This window comes from Haemaphysalis longicornis, unplaced genomic scaffold (assembly GCF_048455015.1).
Source record: "Haemaphysalis longicornis isolate Haplotype H1 unplaced genomic scaffold, Haemaphysalis longicornis Haplotype H1 scaffold_3, whole genome shotgun sequence".
NCBI classification, from domain to species: domain Eukaryota; kingdom Metazoa; phylum Arthropoda; class Arachnida; order Ixodida; family Ixodidae; genus Haemaphysalis; species Haemaphysalis longicornis.
Window position 1 is genome coordinate 81,869,976 of NW_027526335.1, and position 25,974 is coordinate 81,895,949.

Here is a 25,974-nt window from a genome sequence, read left to right on the forward strand (position 1 = left end):
CCTACATACATACATACATACATATATACATACATACATACATACAAGCATACATACATACATACATACATACATACATACAAGCATACAAGCATACATGCCTCGCAAAAGGTCAACCAGGACGAAATGACAAAAACGTGACATGGCATCCTATCATCACGCCAGTCTGACAGTTTACCCTTTTTGCGAAGCATTTCGGGCCTTTAGTTAGGTTTCATTTGTGTTGTAGGTAATGCTGGCTGTAATGGTTCATCGCTGGTTGTGCTGCCTGCAACGTATATGATCATGGTATTTCTGTTTGGCTTTATTTTACCAAGCACGTGAAGCCTCAACTGTAACCTGGAAGGAATTCTTGTCAATCAGCCACAACTTTTTTTTTATTTAGTGTCATGGTGGCCTAGTTGCTCCCTTTCTGTGAAGGTTAATTTAACTCGCCTTTCTGGCACAATTTTCGCCTGAATCTGCGATCCGAGCCTCATTAATCACAGGAATCAGGCGTCAGGACGCGCTTGCCCAACTCCCACGCAGGCTGTCAGCTTTAATTAAGAACCGTAGTAATCCCCCGCACATTTCAAACGCACAGTGCGCGCGTCGTCTCCGGGGGCTGTAGACATAACGGAGTTGTTTGCGCTTGCCCAACTGTGTAAGCAGTGGCTGTTACCCAATTCCTCGTTCGTTGCACCTCCTTTGTTTGAGCTGGGAATTGTTTGACGATAAAGGGTTCCTATACATACTTCGGTTCGCGCCATTAGGCATCCACCCGCTGAGTTCCGGAAATAACAGACAGCAGTGTTTTCAAAGGGATACCGGAGAACGTATGCTTAATGCCCAGGCTAGATTTACCGTTCAAATCGCGGAAGCACACCTAGGAAAGCCTTCATTGGATTGAATTTGTTATGGTTAAAATGTTACTGCTTCTAATAATTGTAGGTAAAGAGGTGTTTGTGCCTCTTCGGGGCACCAACTTTACTTTTATCTTACGAAATAAACACAAATAAATCTTTTAAGCACACAGGTATATCAACTTCTTGTTTATAAAGTTCAAAGAGCGCTCATTTATAGGCGCACTGCCTCGCGCCGGCTTGAAGGGACCTTGGTATAAATTAAGCTCTAAAAGCGGTGAGGTGCATCTAAAGTGTAGTGCGTGTCTCAGGTGAATATTGTTTTGCGCCGTCTCAAATCATACTTTTACTACATATAAGCCTGCTATGCCGTTCGCCTGTCTAGCACAAATGGTATGTGGAATTCAAGGCGACATCGACGTGTTATGATAGGGAGCAAGCAGCCTGCTGAGGGAGGAACGCTATTATCCTCGGCCTCAGACGGTCATTCCAACTTGGAAACAGGCTGAGTTGGAGATGGGGTTTCAGGAAAGTTGTACATGAGCGCGTTTAGTTTTGAGGATGTTTTGAATTAAGCTGCGGTGTTTGTTTATGCTTAGATAAAGCGCATGAAAGAAAAACCCTCTAACTATACGTGTTGCAAGGTCGGTAATGTTAACCCAAGGGCACTTGCAATGATTTATTTACTCGTACGTATATATGCCCAGTTCTTTAACGCTGTGTACTTATTTATACTTTTTTATGGGGGCTACTTGTTGCTGAGTTGCTGTGGAGCTTTGCACTGTTAAGCGTTGCTTCGACAACCATTGTAAAGCACGGTGCGCTGTGGGGAATGCGAAATTAACAAAGCAGGAAAGAAAACAGCTTGGAAAGCTTATTGTGTCGCCAGCCAGTTACTGCTATTGCCAAATTACCTCGTACCTCGGTAAAGATGGCCAGCCAATGCTGGGTAGGCATGCCCGTTTCGCTTGCGTGAAGCAGAAAACGTCCAAGGGAAAACCTTGATATTATTGAAGCAAATTTCTTTTGCCGTTAGACTTGAGATGAGGTCATGATCGAAGATGAGTTGAGCAGAGTTTGGTGGTTGTCCAACCAATGTTGAGGAGCGTCTGCCTTCTCGAAAACGCCGAAGTTGAGGTAAGGCTGAAAGAGCTGACAGAAATTTAAGGTGAAGTCAGACTTGGTGAGGTTACTTACCCGGAAACCCCTGGTTCATGCCAAAAAGCCGTACAGTCGTGAGGAAGAGACAAACGGTAAAAATACGAAGAGCAATGATGCTGTTGAGTGTTGCTGCGTGTTCGTAATAAAAAGTGTTGGCATGTCTAATGACCATAGTCTACAAATTAGCTGTTCGATTGACCCCTATAGAAACGCACTACAGAGTCTGTTTAAAGTCAATATATCGGAGGCAATAAAATACCTATTACGTTATTGCAATAAAAGTTATTGACTTTTTATTGGCTACAGTTTACGAGATGGCGGTTTCGGTTCACTCTATAGAAACGCAATATGAAGTGTGTTAAAACTCAATATCATAAAGGCAATAAAATGCCTATTGCGTTTTGCAATAAAATACATTGAATTTCTATTGGCTGCAGTTTAAAAATGGGAGTTTCGGTTGATTCTATAGAAATGCAATATGAAGTGCATTAGCACTCAATTTAATGAAGGTGATAAAATGCCTATTGCGTTTTTGAAATTACAGACTTACTGACTTTCTATTGGCTGCAGTTTATGAGATGACAGTTTTGGTTCACTCTATAAAAACGCAATAAAAACTGTATTAAAGCTCAATGTCTTGAACGCAATAGTATGTTGGTTAAGTTTGTGCAATACAAAGCTTATTGACTTCCTCATGACTTCAGTCCACACAGTATGAGTTTTAAATAACTTTTTATGAACGCTATAGAAACTCAATAGAAAGTTATTAAAACTCAAAGCCATATTCATGAGCCAAAGGAAAATGTGTTAGCTTTTTTGACAGTACGCCTTCGGTCCCACTAAGAAAGCTCTTGCTTTAAGGTGCCCAGCGGTGTTCCTTCGCGACTGCTTTCAAGCCTGTGTTGACCGTTGGCTATCCTAAAGGACAGTCACAAGCGCACTGCTTGCTGGCGTCCCAGCGTGCTGTCAAGAGCGCACGCTGGCGTGTGGGCATGCTTCTTAGCAGAAATGAACGTGCGGTGACGCTCGGTGAAGGACTGAGTGAAGACTTTATTGAAATCGCCTGCTGTGGTGTCCCTAATGGAGCACCATGACGGGGCCTACGTCATCCTGTCAAAGACCCATTACTCGACAGCCGACTCTCCACTCTCCTCGAGGTCCTTCAGCCGCTCTTATAGATGGGGGAGGGGGGGCTCTCGGCTTTCGACTTACCTGGTCGCACGTCCGCACTTGCCAGAATAGGCCGTTTCGACTCTTATATAGTCTTACTCCGTGCCTCTGCACATCCCCGCTATAATGGCACATCACACCAACAATCGGGTACACGAGTGATGATAATAGCTCCTAGTGCGTCCAACTGTCATCAATAAAAAAACGTAAACGCCCGGTAAAACAAGAAGTTGTATTTACTCCTTGAAAACAAGTATAAAGCTTCTATTACCGGTATGCTGTAACAATACCCAGAAAACCTATGCACAAACAGGACTTAATATTTAACGGATGTGGTAGGAACAGTACTGATTAGATCGGTATAAGTGGTGTTATTCTGACGCCTAAAATTCTTTTGGCACTCCTAAAGCTGGCATCTGTAGACCGATTATTGGCAACTGGGAACACATACTTACGCCCAAATAGCGGTCACCAATAGACGGCCTTCAAACTTAGAGTGAACTGGTTTTTCCGAACTTTCATTTTTTTTGTTTTTTTTATGTTTCCAGTGTCATCGTAATGGTAAAAGAAGAGGAAATTGGGCTGTCGGTACGATCTAATGCACACAAAAACACTTGTAGGAACTGTGCACTCGAAGTTTACGTTTTTTTATTGACGACAGTTGGACGCACAAGGAGCTATTGTTATCACTCGTGTACCTGATTGTTGGTGGGTCAATGCCAGTATGCCGGGGTCGTGTAGAGGTTCGGTGACGGTCAACGTATGCTCTAAAAATTCGCGCCAAACCCTGTATCGCAGCGCAATTCTGTCCGAAAGAATTTCTAACGCGACCCTGCAAGGCGATTCCGGGCTTCATAAGTTAACTCGACGTTCCAGCCAACGCTCCAACACGCGGTAAACGTCGCACTAAACGCAACGGGCCTCCCCAAAGCATGAGGTGGATTCGACAACAAGCAACTTTGCTTTGTGGGCAGGTTTTTTTTCTTAAACGGCATAAATTTGCTTATCTACATTTACACTATTAGTTCAGTTCAGTTCAGTTCAGTTCAGTTTGTTGACCAAAAGGCATTAAGATGAATATAGATGGATTCCTGGGCTAAACGTTGCATAAACAACTTGACTAGGGCCCAGGCGATTCATGGCGCGGCTTACAAGACATTGCATACAGTAAAGAAATATTAGGAACAAGTGCAATGTTTCCGAAGATGTGTAGTATATAAACAACAACAATAATTTAAATTGCAGCATATATCACAAAACATAACATATAACAAGAAGGATACTGAATGAAACTTATTAGCAAAGAGCACTGTTTGTGAGAAAAAGAAAAGAAAAAGAATTAAATCACCTGAATGTTTTCTTTGCAAATTCTCATGGATATACTAGACATTATAGTGCTCACGTCGGTGCACTGGGCTAAGAATTCCTACTCATAGTCAACATGAACAATGAGTTAAACGTCTGAGCGCCGAAGGAGACCTTCTTAAAAAATTAAACCAAAAAAGTTTGCAGAAAAGAGGCCCTTTTCTGCGTAGTGCTTCTAACGCGAATTTCAGTTCGTCAAACTAGGTACCGTTGAATAACGAACGCACCGCATAATTAACCGGCCTTAGAACTCAGCGCGGCTCCGTCGGATTTCTAGGAGCTGCCAGCCGGCCAGATTCTTCTTCTGTTTTCTCTTCTTCGGCGAAACTGAGGACGAAAAGCTTCGCTCAAAAGCCGCGGCGATGTGAGCTTTCCCACGTTGACCGGCTGAGTGCACGCAATCGTGCGCGCGTATTGATCGCTGCTGCAATGCGCGTCCTTCACGCTTATTGATTTAAATGGGATTTCCGGGAACTGTTGCACGCTGTCTGGTTTTCTATGCCTAAATGCCAGAAAGAAAAATGAATGCGCTGTCGATTACCTCACAAGCATGGCTAATCTCTCTTTCACAGGAATTATTGCGGCACTGAATGTTGTTGTGAATAGGTTTTCTTTATGGCCTCTGGGATTAGTGAATGAGAAGGGAGCGGGTGCTATATTTATTTGTATCTGTGTTTACGTTATTTCTGTCTATCTGTATTTATGTTACTTCTCGGTCTTCTTCTCCCCCGCTCTTTTTCTGTCATATCGTAATCTAAGCATAAAAAAAACATTCACAAGCGACATTTTCAAAGTTCCCGCATTGTGAGCCGTAGTTTCTGCCATGTATTTACGTCTTGTGGCCGAAAATAGCTCCGGGGTGTGTTTGTGTTAATAGCGCATTCCCGCAGCATTTTTTAATCGGGATTTCCGGGAATTGTTGCAAGATCAAGGCATGAAGCTTTGCGCGGTTTCTCGTTTTATATGCCTAAATAATAGCAAAAAAGAGTAGAACTGGCGATTCCGTCATAGCTAATCTCACCTTCACAGGAATTATTGCGACACTGTAGATGTTGCTTTTGTGAATAGGTTTATTTTATGGCATTACTGCTTAGTGAATCGGGAGTTGGATCTATATAGATGCGAACCACAGTTTGTGGGGTCGACATATAAATACACACACACACACACACACACACACACACACACACACACACACACACACATATATATATATATATATATATATATATATATATATATATATATATAGGGAGTAGAACTTTGAAGATGGTAGAGAACACAAGAGAAGAAGAAAAACTTCGAACAACGTAAAAGCACGATTGTGGCCTACGTTTCAGCAAAGAGAACTTGCTTTCCTCATATACTTCAAGAATAAAGCCAGAATCTAAAGTCACGTTCCCCAAGCCTTCGTGTTGTAAGATTGTGCCGTACATTTATGTTTTCTGACCAAGAATATTTTAGCTGTTTTTATATTCTGATTAACGCATTCGCTTAGGATTTCTTTTTGTGTTTATGGGTTGTAAAACGATGCAAGCAGCCAGCAACGAAGAGACAGCGAAAAGCTGAAAGAAAAAAGAAATCCTTGCAGGCCCATCTCCATGACAACGGCACGCATGTGACGTCATTGGTAACTGCGCCTGGCATACTTATCCCCGTTGCGGCCGGGAAACCAAGGAGAAAGGTTCTATAGAGACTGGCAATTCCTGCCTAATGAAACCGGCGTTATGAAATGCCTACCGCGCGACTTTGCGAGGCGAGCTTCCTGCGCTCGGTTACAGTTTATATAAATAGCCTGGCGCTGCAAGGTATTTGGGTGAATAGAGAATGTCTGGCGAGTTTAATTTCGCGTCAAGTTTCTCCAACTAAGTGAAGGCGGCAGCGATTCTCTGCCGTGTCGTGCAGAAACTATGTAAAACTCCGCCTAGTCTGGGTGAACAGTTCGGAAGTACAGGTATAGTTTTCAGTTTGCGCACCACAGCGGTACGACGTTGGGGAATAAACTTGCAACTTGTATTAATCAGAAAAAGTCACCATTACGGTAGAAATTTAGCGTTACAGCAGTAAGCGTTAGCGAAAAATCTTGTACCCGTCCGTCTAACGAAGACGATGGCTGAAAACGAAGCTTTCTCGTGATTGATCGTTTGGTTGGCCAATCCCACACTGCTAGTATGTGCTACTCTAGAGGTACGCACCACGTTTCTACAATACTCACAGCAACTCTTGGAGAGAGAGAGAGAGAGAGAGAGAGAGAGAGAGAGAGAGAGAGAGAGAGAGAGAGAGAGAGAGAGAGAGCTTTATTTGAGCCCCATGGGGCTCGTCTGGGTCCTCAATGTGCCCATCACTGCCCCCCCCCCCCCGTCATCCACAAGGTGATGTCGTCGGCATAAAGACTATGAAGAAGGGATGGTATGTTATTCAACTGCTGGGGGAGATTAACCATCGCTATATTGAATAACAGTGGCGACAGGACAGCACCCTTTGGGGTGCCTATTGAGGGTAGGTGTATTATGTCAGAGCGTAGGTCGTTGATCTGAAGGACTGCAGTGCGATCGCTAAGGAAATCGAACGTAATTGTAAGCACGAGCCTTCAGGGCTAGGGCTGTCAGGTTTTGAAGAATGGCTTGTACACTCCGTAGGCCTAACGTTTGGGTTTCGCATGTACGGCCCGAGTCGATACCTGCTGCTGGGCGTTCGCTATACGTACTAAAAAATATACGTACTAAAAAAATAAAATCAACTCATATTTTTACCGTACAGCGTAAACTAGGGTGCGCGAAGCACTTTTTTGCGCTGGCCGAACAAGCACAGCGGTCAGCAGCACGACTACGCATCTGCGAACGCTTTTCCGTCTACGAAATGCAATTGCTAGACGTAAGCTATTGTGGAAACTCGGGGGGCGCTTACTGCACGAGCGCAATACAACAAATAGTCACCTAAGCTGCTTGAAATACTAAAACTAAGTGAAAGTGTAAACTGGTTATACATTATATACCTTATATTTCCATGGACGGAAGCACTCTCATCCCGTGGCGCATAGGTTCCCATTGAGAGCCCCACACAAATGTTGCAAAAACTCTATGTAGGGCCTGAACTTTTGCTCGCGCACAGTGAAGCACTTGAAGCACATAAAGGAGCTTTGTGGCAAGGAAGACGTTACACACTCTTGCACGTGCAAACACCGAGAGGTCTCGCCCATTCCATGCCTGCGATGCGCGCTTAACTTGCGTGAGCGCTGATGACCAATGAGGCCCTGTGTTCCGTATTTGATGTAACGGCACGCCGAGGTACTGAAGTGGGGCGCTATCCCAAATAATACCAGCGAATGTAGATGGTTTTGTTCCCCATTGTCCGATCCAAAATCCCTTAGTTTTTTCCATATTAACATCCGCACCAGACACATCGCAGAACTGCTTAGTCACTGTAAGGGCTTCCTGGACACTCCTTTTGTCAGCACAAAAATACGCTATATCATCTGCATAAGCAAGCACCTTAACTTCGCACGATTGTAATCAAAAACCTTTTACTCTTTGACTCTGCTGAATGCTGAGTACAATGCAAACAGCAATGGTGACAGGGGGCAACCTTGTCTGACAGACGACTTGATCGCAATCGGCTCAGACAGAATACCATTGACGATAAGCTGTGTGCTGCACCGATCATAGCACAGCTTGATGCCCTTATATAACACATCACCTAAGTTGACTGCTGCCAGAAGTGCGAATAAGAAATCATGAGAAACCCGATCAAAAGCTTTTGCAAGGTCAATTTGTATTAGGGCCATCTGATCTACCGAATCGGACACGCACTCCAAGACAGAACGAGTGATATGAATATTTGTGTGAATACTCCTACCCCGAATACCGCAAGTTTGGTGGGATCCCACTAAACTAGTGATTACAAATTGAAGGCGCCTAGATAAAATTTTTGCAAAAATTTTGTAGTCAACGTTGCAGAGGGAGATTGGTCGGTAACCCTCTACATACCTTAGTTTTTCTGCATCCGCAGTTTTGGGGATTAGCACCGTGTGTCCTGAATAAAAGGTTGGCGGCAAGATATTATGATCAGAGGCAGTCGTAAATACGTCCAAGAGAACTGGAGCAAGGATACCAGAAAACTTTTGATAGAACTCCCCACCAAGGCCATCTGGCCCTGGGGTCTTGTTAGTCTTAAGCGCGGAGATAGCATCCTTAACTTCCTCCAGTGTAATAGGCCCTGACACCATCATGCACTCGTCCTCTGTAAGCCTGGGAAGTAAGTCAATGAGGGAATGGAACTTTAATTGCTGAGTATTCATTCTGGACCCCCCAAATAACGTGCTGTAATGTGTGTGGAAAGCACTGACTATTTCCTTAGCTTCAGTATACCTAACAACGTTATAGTAAATTTCAATTATCTCCTTTGCAAGTGCGGATTGGCGCTCATCACTAAGACACCGGCGAGAAGGATAACTATCAAAGAATCTTTCAGTTCTGGACCGAATTAAGGCACCATGATACTTTTCAGTTACATATTTTTGCAATTGTCCTTTAACAATCCCAATTTCTTCCAAAGTTGATCCCGCATTGACTGTTTCCAGTTGGTGAAGCGCCACCAATGTACGGGAAAGTTCACGTACATAAAAGCGTTTTAAAAACGAAAGCCTTCCTTTAAAGGCAGGGGGTGTTGGGCTCATGCATTTGTTTGTGCACCAACTTGTGTCTCGTTTTTTCTTCTACAAATTGGTTGATCACCCACTTTTACTGACTGTACTTCACCAGCCCATAAGTTTCCATTTGCCTTTTTTGCTTGTATGTACGGGCGAGGTCAATACAAAGCCTCCATGGGGATTTCTCAAAGAGGTCGTGGAGTCATTTAACTTTCTTACCGCGCGGTTTTCCTTGGAATATCTGTTCAGCATGTCAAGGAAAACTATGACGAACACTCTTATTGAAAGTCTATTCCCGGTGCCTGCTTATCGCCAGCCTTACTTAGGCCACCAGAAAAGCAATGTTTTAAAACGCGTAATGAGCATGTGTATCCCGCCAAATGCAAAAACATTTTTCTTCAAGCTTCATTCTTCCACACTCCCAGTTAAGACATGGCTGCGCGAAAAAAGAATGTCTATTCCTTGGTCGGACAATTGTCGCCTCTGTAATCAACCAGAGACAATTGATCATTGTTTTGTGTTGTGCCGGGACGCTGTGTTCTTCTGGGACGTTTTGCAGCGGACACTAAAAAAGGACATCGACATCACCCCGTACACCATTCGCTTCCTGCCATTTGAAGATGTTAATCGGGTGCCATATGACGTTTTCGTCCTCCTAGGATTGTTTAGCTTGTGGAAGTGCCGTATGACTGATCGGCATGCGGAACCCCCTAGGCCGACCAAGTGCATTTTTTGGGAACAGGCGGCGTTGGTGCGGAGCGTTTATGCTGCGCAGAGTGATCCACCAGAGTGGCTGCCTCTTTTGGATGCGTGCGTTTGCTTGCCTGAGTTTTGATCTTTGTTCGACTGTCTGTTAGTGCTTAAATTGTGTGTTAAGTGTCTCGTCTTTTGAAGTTTTCTAACATTTCCATGAATTAAAAAAAAAAAAATTCCGTGGCCTTGTGGTTTTGAGCGCTTGGTATATCATCGCAAGTGTTTTGCCCGTCAAAAGTTCGAATCCCCGCGGGTACGAGCTTTTTTTTTTTTTTAAGGTAACTTTTTCGCTTTTCGCCGATGTTTTCTAAACTGAGTTCACCTTTTTTTTTGGGCAGCAACGTTCACTGCTTCACGAACTAGTCCTCAGAACTCGCGCAGCCTGGCACTGGCGCGCTAGGCGCTAGCGAGTTCTCGTTGGCGTGCTGTTGCCATAAGCACCGACTGCTTGCGGGCAGTGGGCACAGGCCAGAATCAACAGACCCTTGGCCTGGTGCAAACACGCTTTTTACGATACAGGCATGAGTGAGGCAAGCTCCAAATATGGGGGGAAAAGCGCATGCATTTGTGCGTCTGCGGGGACGCGGAGGGCGTTCATGCACTGCGTAGGCCTCGGTGGATTGTGTTGGATTGTGTAGCGTCATAGCCGCGCCACGTTGCGTCATAGCCGCGGCAGGGGGTTCACGGCACGTTTCACGCGATGGGAGAATCAACCTAACGGAAACAACAACGGAACGGGTACAGGCCTGTATGCGTCGCATCTACACAGGGGTTCCCGCGAGGGGAGGTGGGAGTAATTTTTTGTACCACTGACTTTATGAACCTCACAACGCGTTCCATGATACAGGGGGGATTAAAAGAAATATGAAAAATGGAGCGCACAGCCTCCGACGCATGCCGCAGCGTCTAGCTGCACTCTCAGTAAACTGCGCGCATGCGTAGTTCTTTCAGAGCGTTTGAGAGTGTGGCCTGCTGTCAGGGGAAATACTTGATAAAGAAGCGACGCGGGTTATTCAATTTGTGGCGTCTTTTTATTGTCTGTCACCACTGAGCACCCTGTTATCTACTACAATCGGGAGCCCAGCGCGCAGCAGGCTGATCGCAGCTAGCATGATGCCCTTCAACAACATCCTGCTCAGTGGCGACGCAGCGTGAAAGGACGCCTATAAATAAACTACCGGCGTCTCTTCTCCGTCAAGCATTTCCCATGAATGTAGGCCACAATCTCAAACGCTCTCTAAGAAGTGCGCATGCGCGCAGTGTACTGACTTTGCAGCCAGATGGTGCAGCATGCGTAGGAGGCTGTGCACTTCGTTTTTCACATTTCTTTTAGTTCCCCCTGTACATACAGATCAAAGGCTTTCACCACAAAAAGAAATTTAGAACAAGAACACCGTATGTCGAGATTTCGGCGCACGTTCAGTGGCCCTAAATTAAACCGCAACCCTTTACCACGGCGCGTACGACCATCCGAAATTTTAATTTGTCATCGTTGCACAAAAGCGCTCATACGAAGCCCAGTGCCGTCGGAAAGACAAGCGTAATTCGGTCTCAGCGGTCCACGCACGTTTGCCTGCATGTAGCAGCCGCGGAAAGGAGGGAGTGATGGTGGTCTCCAGAAACGCGAGCGGCGCTAACATTGTTCATCCACTGCTCCCGGACTTCCGGCGGCCACGCACGTTGAAGGTGGGCGGGCCACTTTCGGCGTCGAGGGAGACGAATGGCGCATTATATACCCTACACGCGCACGTGTTTCTGGTTAAGAGCAACAACGTGGGCGCAACGCGGTGCTCCAAGTTCTCGTTTGCGAAAACAGCCCGACAAATGAGACTGTTTTTCATCGTTTTAAAACGCTTCCCGTTGGCTGTTTCGCCGTGCATTTTGCAAGTGACGTAGTTGTTTTATGAATGACAGGGTCGTAGGTGAAGCTGCGGAGGTATTTATTTATTTACTCGCGTATTTATTCTAATTACCTAGAACTAAAAGAAGATATTATAACAGAGGCAAAATTCTCATAGGAATAAGTCACATTCGTCGCGTTGGGGAAACTAGCTGCGCGTCTGACAGGAGCCAGCGGAAAAGCGGAACAGAGGCACGTTTATTAATGCGGCAACCTAGTCACACGCTAGCGGAGAAAGAAAGGAAGAAAGAGAGTAACATCTGTAAATGGCGGTGCGTCGCACGCTCCTTATATAATGCTAGAACAGCCTTTGCATCATCCTCCCTCAGTGACCTGTCTAATTATACCTTCCCGGTGCAAAAAGTGGTCGCATAATTCCACGTTAGTAAACGGGAAGAATGTTAATTTTATAATCGCCTTGATTACGTTATTCTTTGTCAAAAAAGCCCTTACTCCGCCTTGAATTCAGCCGACGAGTCTCAAGGCCGTAACGGCTTTCGTTTGGGGATGTTGCTGTCTGAAAAGAATGGCGGCGGTTTCTGGTCTGCATCGTCTGAGAGCGCTCATTGTCACATTTTTCGGCCAGTATAATGCGCTAACTGAACCATATTTTAGTTTATCTAATTACCCCGGACGTAAAATCTGCAGATTGGCGCCCTGACATGATGCAGACCAGATACAGCCTGCATCTCTCGGGCAGCAGCATACAAGAAGAAGCGTCGTTACAGGCGTCAGACTGGTCGGCTAAATTGTGGAAATAACCGTCGCTCTCAGTTTGGTGAAAGGCGGCGTAGAGGTCTTTTTGACTGCTAACAACGGAATCAAGGCGATGTTAGATATTAACATCTTTCCTCGTTTGCTGCAGCTGCAAAGCTTGTTTTCTCGCGTTGAAAATCAAGTTCCCCACTACCGGTGTTTGGTTCGCTGAGATAAACCAGCTACATCACCACACGAGAAACGGCGAGATTGGTTTGCGGGCACCCGCGTTTTCTTTTTGTGAGCAAGCGCGTCAGGTGAGTGGAGCACCAATTCAATAACGAAGTCACCCAGACAATGAGGTGATGTTGGCATTCTTCTGCATGGGCGACAACTACCCTTTTCCACCAGTTTCTATCCTGAGTGTCGATGTAGGACCTGACCCTTGTGGTAACTCAGGCGAAGGTGGCTACAGCAACACACGGATTCCCGGACTAGGCTTCCACTCACACAATCCCGCTCATTAAAATGTTCTCTCTCTCTCTCTCTCGCCAGTCGGAAGACGAATCACTCATGCCTCCAAGACGTTCGCTTTATTGCCATTTTGTTTGTTTCTCTCAAACAGACACTGCACGCCTATCCCTAGATGGTCGTAAGAAAACTTCCTGGAATAAATATGGCCTTACAAATCAGTATATGCAGCAACACTCGGCGGCGGGATATTGCGACAGTGTTCTCTTGAAGGCCTCGAAGTATGGGCCAACACACTTGCTATTACTTGACGTCGTGACATTACGCAAACAACCTGCGACGCCGGAATTTGCCCTACGAAACGCCAGGCTGTGTTTGCAAACCGTTGTGTTCTCTGAAGCAACAAGGATAGCAGTCACAAAAGCCAAATAAAAAGAAATCTCCTATATGGTATTATGAGACGCAATAAATTGTCGCAGGGGGCTTACGTGGATATATGGGTTTCGGTCAGGCAGCGCCTGGGCATTTTATTGGATTGCAGTAACATGCGTATGCTTATCTAGAACAAAGGAGCGTAGAAAGAGATGCATAATTCAAAACAGGACCTCACGCAATACCACAAGCACAGTGTTCTTGCAGATACGCACGTTTAACATTGTCTGTTTCGTTTTTATCGGCAAAACTACAAAGTCCAATTGAGACGACATAGAACGTATACCCCTTGAACTATCTCTTCTAAAAAAGAAAGCGATGTGGGGTTCCCTTGTAATGTAACGTCCGTACAACTCATTCTTCCGTTGTCCATGGCCTCTTTGCGGCCGTTTTATTGTACGCCTCTAAACCAGCTCGACACAAAACCTGACAGGAACTGATGTACTAGCTCCCCCCATGGCCGTTAGTGTGAAAGCCATATTAGCGGGGAAAAAAGTTGGACCGCTACTTCTTATTGGGAATAGGCATAACGTGGTGAGCATTCATTGTTGGATAGTTTTCGTAGCGCCTCCTTTCAGGCGACCGGGCGGCGTTATCGGAAGCGGTCCAGACGAAAGTGCTAGACACATTTTTCTTTGTCCTTTGTTTCTTTTCTGTTTGGCACCGCTCGAGAGAGCTCAAGGCAGTCTTTTCTTTGTCTTTTGATTTTGTTATTCGCCTTGCCTCCCTCTGCGGCTTTTTTTCACTCGGACAACCTTTTTTATGTCCTGTTTTTGTTGTGTTTGGTGCCACGCACGACAGTGTGAGGCAGTTTTCTTTGCCTTCGGTTTTTTTAACAGAGAAGCTGTTGAGCAACCATTCTGTGTATGATGTCCGCAGTTAAACATACCAAGAAAATGTCCAGCGCTCGTGCTCGCGGCCTCGAGCTCACGTTCGTCAAGCCAAGCATACCCACTTAGCGAGACTGGCCAACATTGGACACAAAAAAGTAAGGAAACCTCACACCATGCGTGAGACTTGGAAATATAGCGAAGCCGTCCGCAAACAGATGCGCAAAAGACTGAAACTTCAAAGGCCGAGACGGCACAGAGTCAAACTCCAACAAAGGCCAGGACGTCAGAATCGGTTTGGCAGAGTCAGTAGTTTTACCCACTCGGCTTCGACCGTGACCTAATTTCCGAGGGTTAAACGGATTACCCACTCTTCAGGGCTGTGGGGAGAGGAATCACGCCCCCTGCTCGAGCCAGAACACGTGATAGTGTACTCGTTGCACCTGCGGCGCCTAGTTTAATTAGGTGCGCGCGTTCTCTACATTCGTTCGTGGAAGAAGTTACACCGGCTTAGCCCCCCTCCTCGCGTCATCCACGATTGCAACCGATGTGATTCTTCTTCGCCGTGAAAGCAACAAAAATAAAGGTCCTTGCGGCAGCGAAGAAGAAGCAAGTCAGCTAGAGTCGTGGACTTAAACGGTCGTGATGGCCGTGCAGGTTGTGTACGGCTTCGCTAGCTTCAAGCCTTACGCGTTACTGGGAGCTTCCTGCATTATTTTGTTTTAGATGCGAAGCATCTCTTTCTCGGGGGGATGTCCCGCGTCCGTGCCCCGTCCGCAGCGCCTCTGATGATGATTGTGGCAGGATGCCCCTAGGGATTGGCCAACCAAAGAATCCATCACGAAATAGCTTCACGTTCCACCACCGTCGTCATCTTCCCGTAGGGGAACCGCTGAAGCAGGAGAAGAAGACAAAGCTGCAAAGAGCAGGGTGTGTACGTTACTCTCAGCTGGTGCACCAACGTCAACAACCTTTACCTCACCAATGCTGACTGAGACCACCGATTCTACCACAGAGACGACAACATCGGCAAGAACATGATGGACGAGTTTCGGCGCCTCGAGAACCACCGCCTACTCACCGTAACACAACAGTACTTGCGTGCCTTTGCCACCGGTGTGGACCCGGACGCGGAATTCCCTCTGGCGCTACTAAACACCAGACCACTCAACATAACGGCAACACAATGGAACCACAAGGAACCCCCATGATGCTTCGCATCCTCATCACGGTTCCCCACGGAAAGATGGTGTAATTTTTTGTTGTTCTTTTCTTATCGCTTTCCTTCGACGCTATTTTCAACCCGTTTTTACTTCTATTTTCATAAAAACCAGACCAACGTCCAACTTTAAATTAAGGGACGCTGTAATTTTTGTTCATGTATTTTCCCTATGCCTTAGCCCAAGGCAGCCTGTGCGCCAAGTAACGCTGGGCATGCATGACCTGTGCCCTCGGCAGTGGTAATTTGGAAAGGCTTTGCCTCGATATACTTTGTGTTCACCCTTGCTGTTAAGGGCCACAAATGGAGATAGCGGTTTTTGAAACCCGGAATAAACCCACTGCAACATCGAAATCTCCCGGTAACTTGCCAAACAATGACACGCGCTAAAAGACTCAGTGTTGATACTCTTAGGAGGGAATTGGTATGATCACAGAATATGATTCTAGGTGATGGGGGTATTGATGCTAACGCGGACACAGACTTTTTTTTTATCCATGGGGCATGATATGACATGCCATTGCCCTACATGTGGAGAGAAATCATGGTGCTGCTCATGAAAGGAGACAGGTTCATTCTATTCTGTGCTCTCTTTTCATCGGTAGCTGAATCTTATCAAGATAGGTATCTAGATCAAGTGTCCTCTTTCCCCCTTCACAAGCGGGCTGGTCCGCCCTGTTAGTTAAAAATCGGATCTCCATGGTGATCACGATGTCAATAAGAAAGCCGTGACGTTCAAACGAGTACAAAAATTGGCCAATTAACGCTCGGAACCTGGTACACATCCTATCATACGATGAAACAGTCAGATTTTTGGTCACCTGGACGAGCAGGGCATACATCGGGACTAGGAGGCATGCCGGGGGCGGGGTGAAAATCCCCGCTTAACGTGTTCCGAAACCCCGAAAGAAGGGGTGCTACGCAATGTAGATCCCATACGTCCGGGAATTGAGGTCGAGACCTCTTGTGCATTCATTTAGTAACTATAGTAGACGTGGTCTATCTATGCTGTAGGTCCTCGCTTCGGGGCTATTGTGTTCTGTTCTGTGCGAATCATTTTTTTTGCGCCTGCTCCCGAACCCAGTGTAGCGTAGATATCATCTGGGTCATTTAATGCCTGTTCTCCGCACCTTTCATGTGCTCACTTTTCCCCGTTTCTCTCTTTTGTTGTGTATAGCTTGTGTGGCGCGAAAAACAGAAGATGTGAAGGAAGCTCGCACTAACGCGGAAGACTTGAAGGTAGCGAAGCTGTACGCAACCTTCACGACTACGGTTAAGTCCACTATTGCAGCCGATTTTCGTCTTCTTCGGTGCCGCAACTACCTTTACTCCATCATTGTTGAAAGAGAGAGAGAGAAAAATATATTTTTATTTCTCCAGCAGAGGCTGATGTGCGGGCCTCGCTCCGTGGAAGGCGTCCCTAGTCCGGGATGCCTTGACTTCGGCTGGCCGTCCGTGCTCGGGTCACCAACTTAAGCTGGATATCCGGGTCCGGGCTGGCCAGGGAAGCCCTCCACTGCTCGACGGCTGGGTTGGAAAGGGGGAAGGGGGGGGGGGGGGGCAAGTCTGGAGTTCGTTGGCACTCCCATATGATGTGGTAGAGGGTGCCAGGCTGGGGACAGTAAGCGCAGAGGGAAGGTTGTTTAAGTGTGAGCTGCATTTTATTTTTTAAGTGATAATTATTGGACATAACCTTCGTAGGTGCGTACGCTATGACGTGTCTTTTTCAGGGTGGTTTCTTGGGCGAGTTGGTCATTCATCGTGTAAGTAAGCGCAAAATGGACAAGGACTTCGTTCACTTCGTTCGTCCTTGTCCATTTTGCGCTTACTTACACGGTGTCTTTTTCGTTCAGAGGAAGTGTTGCCACAAATACGGCGAACGCTGGAGTCTTTCTTGCTCCGAGCAAGTGCTGCCACGGTTACGGCGAACTCTGGAGCTTTTTTCGGCCAATCTTGGCCAATTGCCCAAAGTGGGTATGCTGGACATTTCCTTTGTATTTTTAACTGCGGACACGACAAATTACGATTTTCTAAAGAGCTTCGCTGTTAGAAAAACTCAGCCATCCTACGTACCCCTGATCTCAGGTGTACGTAGGATGGCTGTTACCGACGAAGGCGAAATGGCTTCCCAGTTTCCTTTAATAACCTCAAGATCGCCTTCCACACATAGTTAATGAAGAGCAGTGGGAGGGATAGGTGCGCAGCTCGGACCCAGAGGTCCAGATACTTCTGGTCACCCGTACTGCCAACGTCACTGCCGGGCTCAAACCGGCGGCCCCACCGCTTCCGTAATCTAGCCCAAGGCTCAATAAAGTGATTCCTCCTCCTTCTTCTTTACTAAATTCTCCAAAATTTGAATTCCGGATGAATCCTTTTGTTTCGGCACTTTTTTGTGGTAAGGCGGCAGTTACTTGTGGCGGGGTAACATAAAAGCTCTACCGGTTGCGATGCTAAATGCGTCTTTTTTTTACGCCGGCGCCTGCTTCAGCGTCTTGCTTGCTTAGTGATCACCAAATGACGACCAATCATTAAAAAGCGAAGTTAAATAACATGCCATCGTCGATATGTAGCTTTTAAAGAAAGCAATTCCTATGTAGAGCCTTTTTCTCCGCCCCAAATGAATATGCGTTTAGCGGGCGCATAATATCAACATCAGACACTATGGCACATACACATAGTCCCAACTGGCACCCTAGCAAGTAACGGCTGCATTCTTCAAGTCGGATGACAGCGCTCTTCGCCTTAAAGCATGATATCAAAAGTCCACGCCTCATATACGTGAATCACGGTTGGTCTTTCACACTGTACATTTTATTGCTTGCCCTGTCGGCCGTGCACGTTGCAAGGATTTGCGGAAGGACGTTTTGTGAATATCATCTTTCGGCGGCCCTTTATAGGCCGTAGAAACACCATTAAAAGCACGGAATTCGACGCTTCCTTTACCGCGGCGCGGATGGTGGCAGCGATGGGGCAGCGCGGGGGAAACAAAGATGCGTGGAGTCGTGGCAACAGCTAATAGGGCAGGAAATGGCCTATACGTCAACCTTAACTGCAGGCGTTCGGCCATAACGGCATCCCGGCAGCTGCAGAAAAATTCAAGCATTAAAGTTACAGCCGGGAATAGCGATGGGGCTTTGAAATAGCTGGGTTATTTGAGATATGATGCATGTAAACAGCGAGGCGAAATTTGTGCTGACCATGAGCGGGTGCAGAGCTAGCAGCACCCCTAGCCCGAAGTTAAACTTACCTTTTATTTTTTCACGGGGTGGGGGGTGAGGGAGTGCGCGGAGTTTGGACACATAGAGGGTTGAAGCAGGGATGCCATTTGAGACCACTACTGTTAATGGTTTATATTAAAAGGCAAGTAAAAGAGCATGTTGGAAGTCAGTTAGTGTCAAGTTAAGGCACAGCCGCGTGGTAAAGCGGTCGATCGTCGTATATTGCGCGAATGTTATATGCTGACGAAGTTGTTATTTCGGCTCATAATCAGAGATACATGCAGTCTCACAAATATTTGTGGGAAGGAAGCGAAGGGTTTTGTTTAATTTCTGGAGCAGAAAAGCCGGGAATAAAGGTTTTCAACGACAGTATCATTGGTGCTGCGTCAGTTCAACATTAAAAAAAAATGTCGAGAGCAAATAAACACAGATATTTGGGAGTGCGAATAAACGCAGGATAGAACTACTTAGAATTCACAAGGGACAACTTAACGTTAATGTAAAACGAAATGGGGATATAACGAAACATAGAGCACTGTGGAAGCTTAGTAAATACAAAGTAATGTGTTAAATTCTAGAAGGATAAATGCTTCGGCACGCAGATTTCTTGAACGCAAAACTCTGGAAAAAAGCAGGCTCACTATCAGGCAAAGTAAACCAATGAACACTAGCCTGTCTGACCTCTTAAGCGTTTATAGAAAAATAGAGAAAGGAGGAGTACAGATATACGCGCTGGGTATCGCTGGATATTCCATAAGTACAATTTGACATATGTTTGGAGGAGAGGTAAAAAAAACATTCATGACCGTAAACGGACAGCCTAATAAGTGTTTGTGTACCTCTGTATGGAAAAGGGGGGCACTGCGAGACAGGTGAACAGTAGAGGAGAGCAGCAGACAGCCAGCATGAACGAAAAATGGGCCAAAAAGAGGGGGCGGATGAGTGGAAGAAGAAAGTTAACGTTACAGATGTACCGGGCAGGGATGTGGGATGCTGTATGATGTGGTTTGGGATGGCGTTGCTAGTTCAACTGCCGAACAGGAATTTTGGGCAAGAGAAATGCAAACTGCATGGCCTTTTTAGAGGGCCTTTGATTGAGGTATGTTTCTTTAGTGCTAACTGAACTTAAAGTATCCGGTACCCCCCTTACTTTTTCTTTTTCTAATTTTCTAAATATTTCTAATTCTTAACGAGTCTTCGCGACATCCCCCTTCTATGGGTGTCTATAGTTTGTGTCCATGCATGCGTGCACGCATTAGGCCAAACAGTTTATCACTGGTTGGATAATGCTAAAGTCATTTCATGCCGCAAAGCGAGAACTCGTAGATCAGATTCCTATCACAATCATTTCCTGCCTTCCTTCTACACCCTTCATTCCTTCCTTCCTTGGCTGTATTAAATCGTGAAAACCACATGGCTTAAAGGGACCCTGCAACACCTTCCATAAGCGCTCTCACTCTTTCCTTCGCGTCTGGAACCACTGCGAAAGTATAGTTATCGCCAGCACGGAGCGGTATTGCGTGATTTGCTCATTGCACCAGATACGCCTTCCATTTGTGCTTTGTTTTTGTAGCTTTTTTTAGTTGCTCTCGAAAAGCGTTCATTGCTGCAACTGAAAAAAAAAAAAAAAACGCCCAACAGCCGCTACATGGCCTTAATGACGTTATTCGAGCCGTCGAAGGACGTCAAGACCGGTAAAGAGAGAAATATCTTTTGAGCGAATTTCCAAATATCGGATGGGCATAGAGCAGTAATTTTTTGTCTGAGGTACTTTGCGACCCCCTAATCTAAGTACTAGGTGTGTTGGGCGACTACGTTCTGGAAGCATTTAAGATTTCAAAACAAGTTGAAAAAAGTGTTGCAGGGTCCCTTAAGCAGGCTGGGTATTACAATGTCGTGTGTTTATTCAGAGCAAAACACAAAGCCCTCAACACGGAAAGGTAGACTGAGCTTTTTTGTTGCAGCAAGCCAAATCGCCGGAAGTTTTGCGCCCGCGCCACCTGCAATGTAGCGATCCGACGAGGAAAAACACTGCCGCGGAAATCCACCTGGTCGCTCGCGTACGTACGCGTGACGCTTGTATCGCATGACTAGCATATCCCGATCGTGTGTGCAATCAGGCGTGCGTTTCGTGCGTGCAGCGACTGTGGGAGGCGAGTAGTTGCAAGGCGTGCGCGTCAGTGAAAAGACGCAGGATTCTTGTTGTATAACGGCTGCCTTCATGACATCGCCTGTGTTCGTGCGTCAGGAACATCACTCGTGCACGTATAGCATATTGCTAAAGTAAGCAATAAGGATTATAAGGCGGCGAATTGCCCATGCATGGACCAGAACTATCAACTCCAAAGCAATCTCTCTCGGTCGTTAAGCATTACGAACAAAATTGGCCGCGTATCTGCTCCTTTCGTTGCAAATGCCGTCAAAAGACGATAGTCTTTATCGGCTTTTGCGAAGTAAATGCCTCCTTTCGCTTTCCCGCTCACCTCTCATGTTGTTTCTCTTGCGTCGCGCTCCTCCCAAGGTAAAGACGCCAAAGGTTTGCTTAAATCATTTTAAATTTCCCGCGTTCCACTGCTCCAAATATACGGCGAAGATGCGCGTTAATCGAGGCGCCCTACTTCAGCGTTTATAGAACCGCGTTTCCCTACTCCACGTGCGTTGCAAGCAGAACGTGGAACCTACCTAGTGGAACCTTGCGTAACTGTTGCGTTAAAATGGCCATAAAAGCTATAGTGGCGCGGGCGACAGCAGGTGACGGCGGAGTGAATTCTTTTTCTGCAGTTGATGAAGTATTTAATTTCGCAAATTCAAGCATGTTTGATTTTTTTATAAAGGAACACTGCAAATATCACTTCTGTATTGATATGTTGTCTCATATTTGCGTAATGTCTTGTTCTTTAACAATGTTGACAAGTATGAACATTCCACCGGACATAGACGGGTAGATTTAGCTGTGACTATATAAGATTATTGCGCAGGCATTGTTTTGCTTTGGCCGGGTGGCTGAATCGGGTCACAGACAGACAGACGGACAGACAGGCAGACAGACCAAAATTTCTGGGTTTAAGTAGCCCAAGAAAGACTATCGTCTTTAAAATGCAAGCGCCATTTTTCAGCGGTTGTCTCCTGAAAATGTTTATTTGAAAAGCAGCCGATAGGCTTTGACGGTGGACGCATTACCGATTAAGCACGGTCAGGTAGCGACTTTGAAGCCTGATCTCAGCGACTGCACCTGTGTTGTGGGAGAAACGCCCGAAACAACCATGCCGTCGACGCATCGTATACGAAAGAATGAACTCTATGTCATTTAAATTAGACGGGCTTATTCAAGGTGCTGCTTCGGAAAGCTAATTGAATTCGTTTTCTGTAAGATACATGCTTTCTTTTTAATGATAAAAGGAAAAGTTAAGAACTGTACCCAAAAATGCACGGGGCTTTCAAGTTTGAACATTTATAACGTCGTTAGTAAGGAATTCAGAAAGACTCCCGGGGGGATTTGGTAGGGTAAATTACATAGGCTCGTTTAAGAAAAAGTGAACGCCCCCGCAGCCGCCCGGATGTCATAAAGATTGCCCGATATTAATCCCGTTAGCCCTGGCCGACCGAGTGTTGCTCATAACAGTGCTCAAGGCAGTGAAAAGGATAAGAAAAAATCGCTACAGTTTTTTTATACAAACGAGCTTTTAATCCTCCTTCCATTTGAGAAGTGGACGCAGACATACGAATGCACACTAATAAACCAAAATAATAAATGCGGAAGCATTTCTATGTGGACTCAACAAAGAAACCTTTCCGTCCGTCTGCAATGTTTGATGCGTCACACTTTTGCCGCACAGAAAGATGCCTCTAATGCGGGCCTGGAGAACATGTGCGGTATTCTGTTGTTTTGTACGTTCTGTGCCCGTTTCAAAGTGTGCGTTTTGAGCAAGCCCTGATTGGCTAAAAACGAACACCCGAATGGGACGCCATGGAAGCACGGCGGAGCTATGAGGCGCGGCTTCTCGGGGCAGACGATTTTTCGTCGCCTTGTTGGTGGTTCGCTAACGAAACAATAAACACATAAAAGATATTTTAAAATAGGTTTAGTCGTTCAAAATGTGTTCAGAACAACAGTTGAGCAATAGTCAACCTAAAGCCCGCTTACAACGGGAACTACGTCACAATAAAACGGACGAAAAACGGACATTTTCAAAACGGACGAACACGAGAATATCGCCCCTGCTGCATTACACCGTGAATACCTTCTTAGCAATGCATTTGAGCAAAGAAATGAAGCCGACGTTAAAGAGACCTGGTGTAAAGCGCTTTGAAAGGATGCATGGGTCTTGTGGGCGTATAGGGTACAAGGCGCTAGGCCTTTATACCTTGATATTACGGTTCCTTCACGAATTCCACGAATGCATGTGTGCATATCAGTATAGGCGGCTTTAAAAGGTCTCGTCGGAGAACGTTCCATGGGGATGCATGGGGTTTTAAGGATGCATTTACAAAGGCCCCTCTGGCCGTCATATTCCGATATCCGACTACTTGTATTGTTCCTGAAAATGCCTTTCCCGGCCAGAAAGTGTCTTCCCAGGTGTGAATCTGACCTTAAATGGGCTCGCTAGTTAGCAGAGCGGCTGACATATTGTGAGGTGAAGCGCTTAGTCGGCGGGGACGATGACGACAACGTCGCGGTCACATGCCCGTGAAGGGATTGTCCTCGTCTCGGAAGGGCCGAAAAAAAAGTGGCAGGCGACACGAGCCGATGTCGGTGATCGCGAGTGGCCTATGGGGGTGGATTAGCGACCACTCTCTCTCCTGTGAGAACTCAAAAGCGGCTACATGCCTGCGCAGCCAAAGTAAGTCGGTATTGGACTTGACTTTTGCTGCGTGGTCTACGGCAGACTGTGCTACATCTAGTGACCACATCCCCGGGGTTTTTGATATTCGCGCAAGGAAACACGTTACCCGTAGGAAGCACTCCTTTGTGAATATGAACCGGTACGAAATTTTAATGCGCGCAGCATTAGCTTCGATACGCACTCAAGAAATTGACGCTCGTGCCAAGGAGCTTGTATCAGTAATTCAGGATTCGGCCACTCGAGCTAAATTTACGATTTGTTCGGTTAAAGGGAAGCCAAGCAGTCCTTGGTGGAATGAGGAATGTACGAGGGATTTCCGTCGAAGAAAAGCAGCGTGGAAAAAATTACAGTATAACCAGTGTCCCGAAAATTGGAGCAATTTTAAATATTTTCGCGCTGTGTTCAAACGTACTGTTCCACGGGCAAAAGAGATATATAACACAAGTCGCTTCTCTTTCCTTTCGAAAACTTGTAATAGGCGTGCGCTCTTCTCGTTCCTGCGGATTAGAAAAAAACGGCCACAGATCACCAAACCTTGATTCCTTCATGCACACGCCAACAGCCTTAAAAATTCTTCTTGATCAGTTGGCTGTAGGACTGCAGGCTCGTTTCACTTCCCGCTACCCAGTACTGGCCCCACCGGCTGCTGGCTCCCCTGTCCTGGGCCCGGCTCCTCTTAACTTTGAAGAGGTTACGAAGTTAGAGTTATACGATGTGTTACAGCGTGTACCCGATGCAGCACCAGGCCCAGATGGTATTACTGCCCGAATGATAAAGGTGATGTTTACGGAGTCGCCTGAAGACCTCCTGCATATTGTGAACCGCTCTCTGTGCGCTTCCTGGGTGCCTCTCGATTGGCGTCTGTCGAAAGTTGTTCCCTTGCCTAAAAAACCTGGGTTAGGTCTTTCACTGGATAACATTAGGCCGATAAGCTTAACGTCTAATCTTGTAAAAATTGTTGAGATGGTTTTATTGGCCAGAATCGAAAAGTTTTAAAATAGTGCTAGCATTTTGAGTCCTCGACAGGTGGGCTTCAGGCCAGGCTGCTCGATATGGTCGGCGCACATAGACCTAGAGAGCCGCCTTCGTCTGGCTCGTCGTTCCAAAGAGGCCGCAGCGCTTGTGACATTGGATGTGGCCAAAGCTTATGATTGCGTGGAACATGGCATACTTTTAGAAAAGATGTATCGATTATGTTTTCCCGAGTATATTACTTTGTGGGTTAGGATATTTTTAACCGGTCGCAAATTCTTTATTGCTCAGTGCGGCGTTACCTCCTCACATTAGAATCAAACGCGAGGCTTACCTCAAGGATCCGTTCTTTCTCCAGTTTTATTTAATGTCTTACTCAGCGAGGTTCCCGTTATTGCGGGCGTACAGTCGTACTTGTATGCTGACGATCTGGCATTTTTTAGCTGTTCAAGCAATATACATGTCTTGTTTCAGTCACTGCAGCTTTATATGTCGACCTTAGAGTCATGGCTGGATGGCCTCTACCTATCCTTAAATGTCGACGAGTGTGCACTCTTGGCATTCCCAATGAAAGACCCAGTTTCGATTGATCTGATATACAGACAGAAATCAATACCGCAGGTTACCTCTCTGAAATATCTAGGAGTGTTGTATGAGAGAACTCTGAATTGGCGTTCTCATATTGACTTCATGGCGGCGAAAGGGGGGAGAGCGGTTTACGTGTTGAAGAGATATTGTAATAAGAAATCGGGTATGCGCAGAGATGTCCTCCTTATGCTCTATCGCATGTATGTGCGCCCTATTCTGGAATTCGGCTGTATCCTTTTTTCTAGTTATCCGTTCTACAAGCTCCGACCATTGATTACATTAGAAAGGCAAGCTTTGCGATTGTGTTTGGGATTGCCAAGGTACGTCCCCATTCGGGTATTGTACTGGGAGGCTCGAATCCTTTCTCTGATATCTCGTTTCAAGGTGTTGACAGTAGAAGCATACCTTCGTGCAATGGAATTGCCTTCACAAATGGTTTTTGTACACTCCCCAGCGTCCTTTTGTGCCCAGTCATGGCCCATGTACAAGCGTCTACAGGTAGTGTTCGTCCAGTCCTTGCTCGCCCCTTTAAATATCAACATATTATCTGTACCTACGTTTGACTATCGCACTGCGATGGTGGATATTGATTTAGTCAACATTTTTCCCTCCAATGCCAAATGCTTGCAGGAGAGAACGATATCTGGCCTTTTAGAAAACTACCTAAAAGAGTTCCCGACACATGTGGTTATAGCCACAGATGCGTCTGTTCGAGACAAAAAAGCTGGCGTAGGTATCTTTTCACCTGCGCTTGACTGGGAATTTCCTCTTAGTCTTCAAATTTCACGTCAATATATTTGGCAGAATTTTTGGGAATCGCGCTCGCTCTTCGAAAGCTCAGCGAAGAGCATTCCCAGGTGATCAC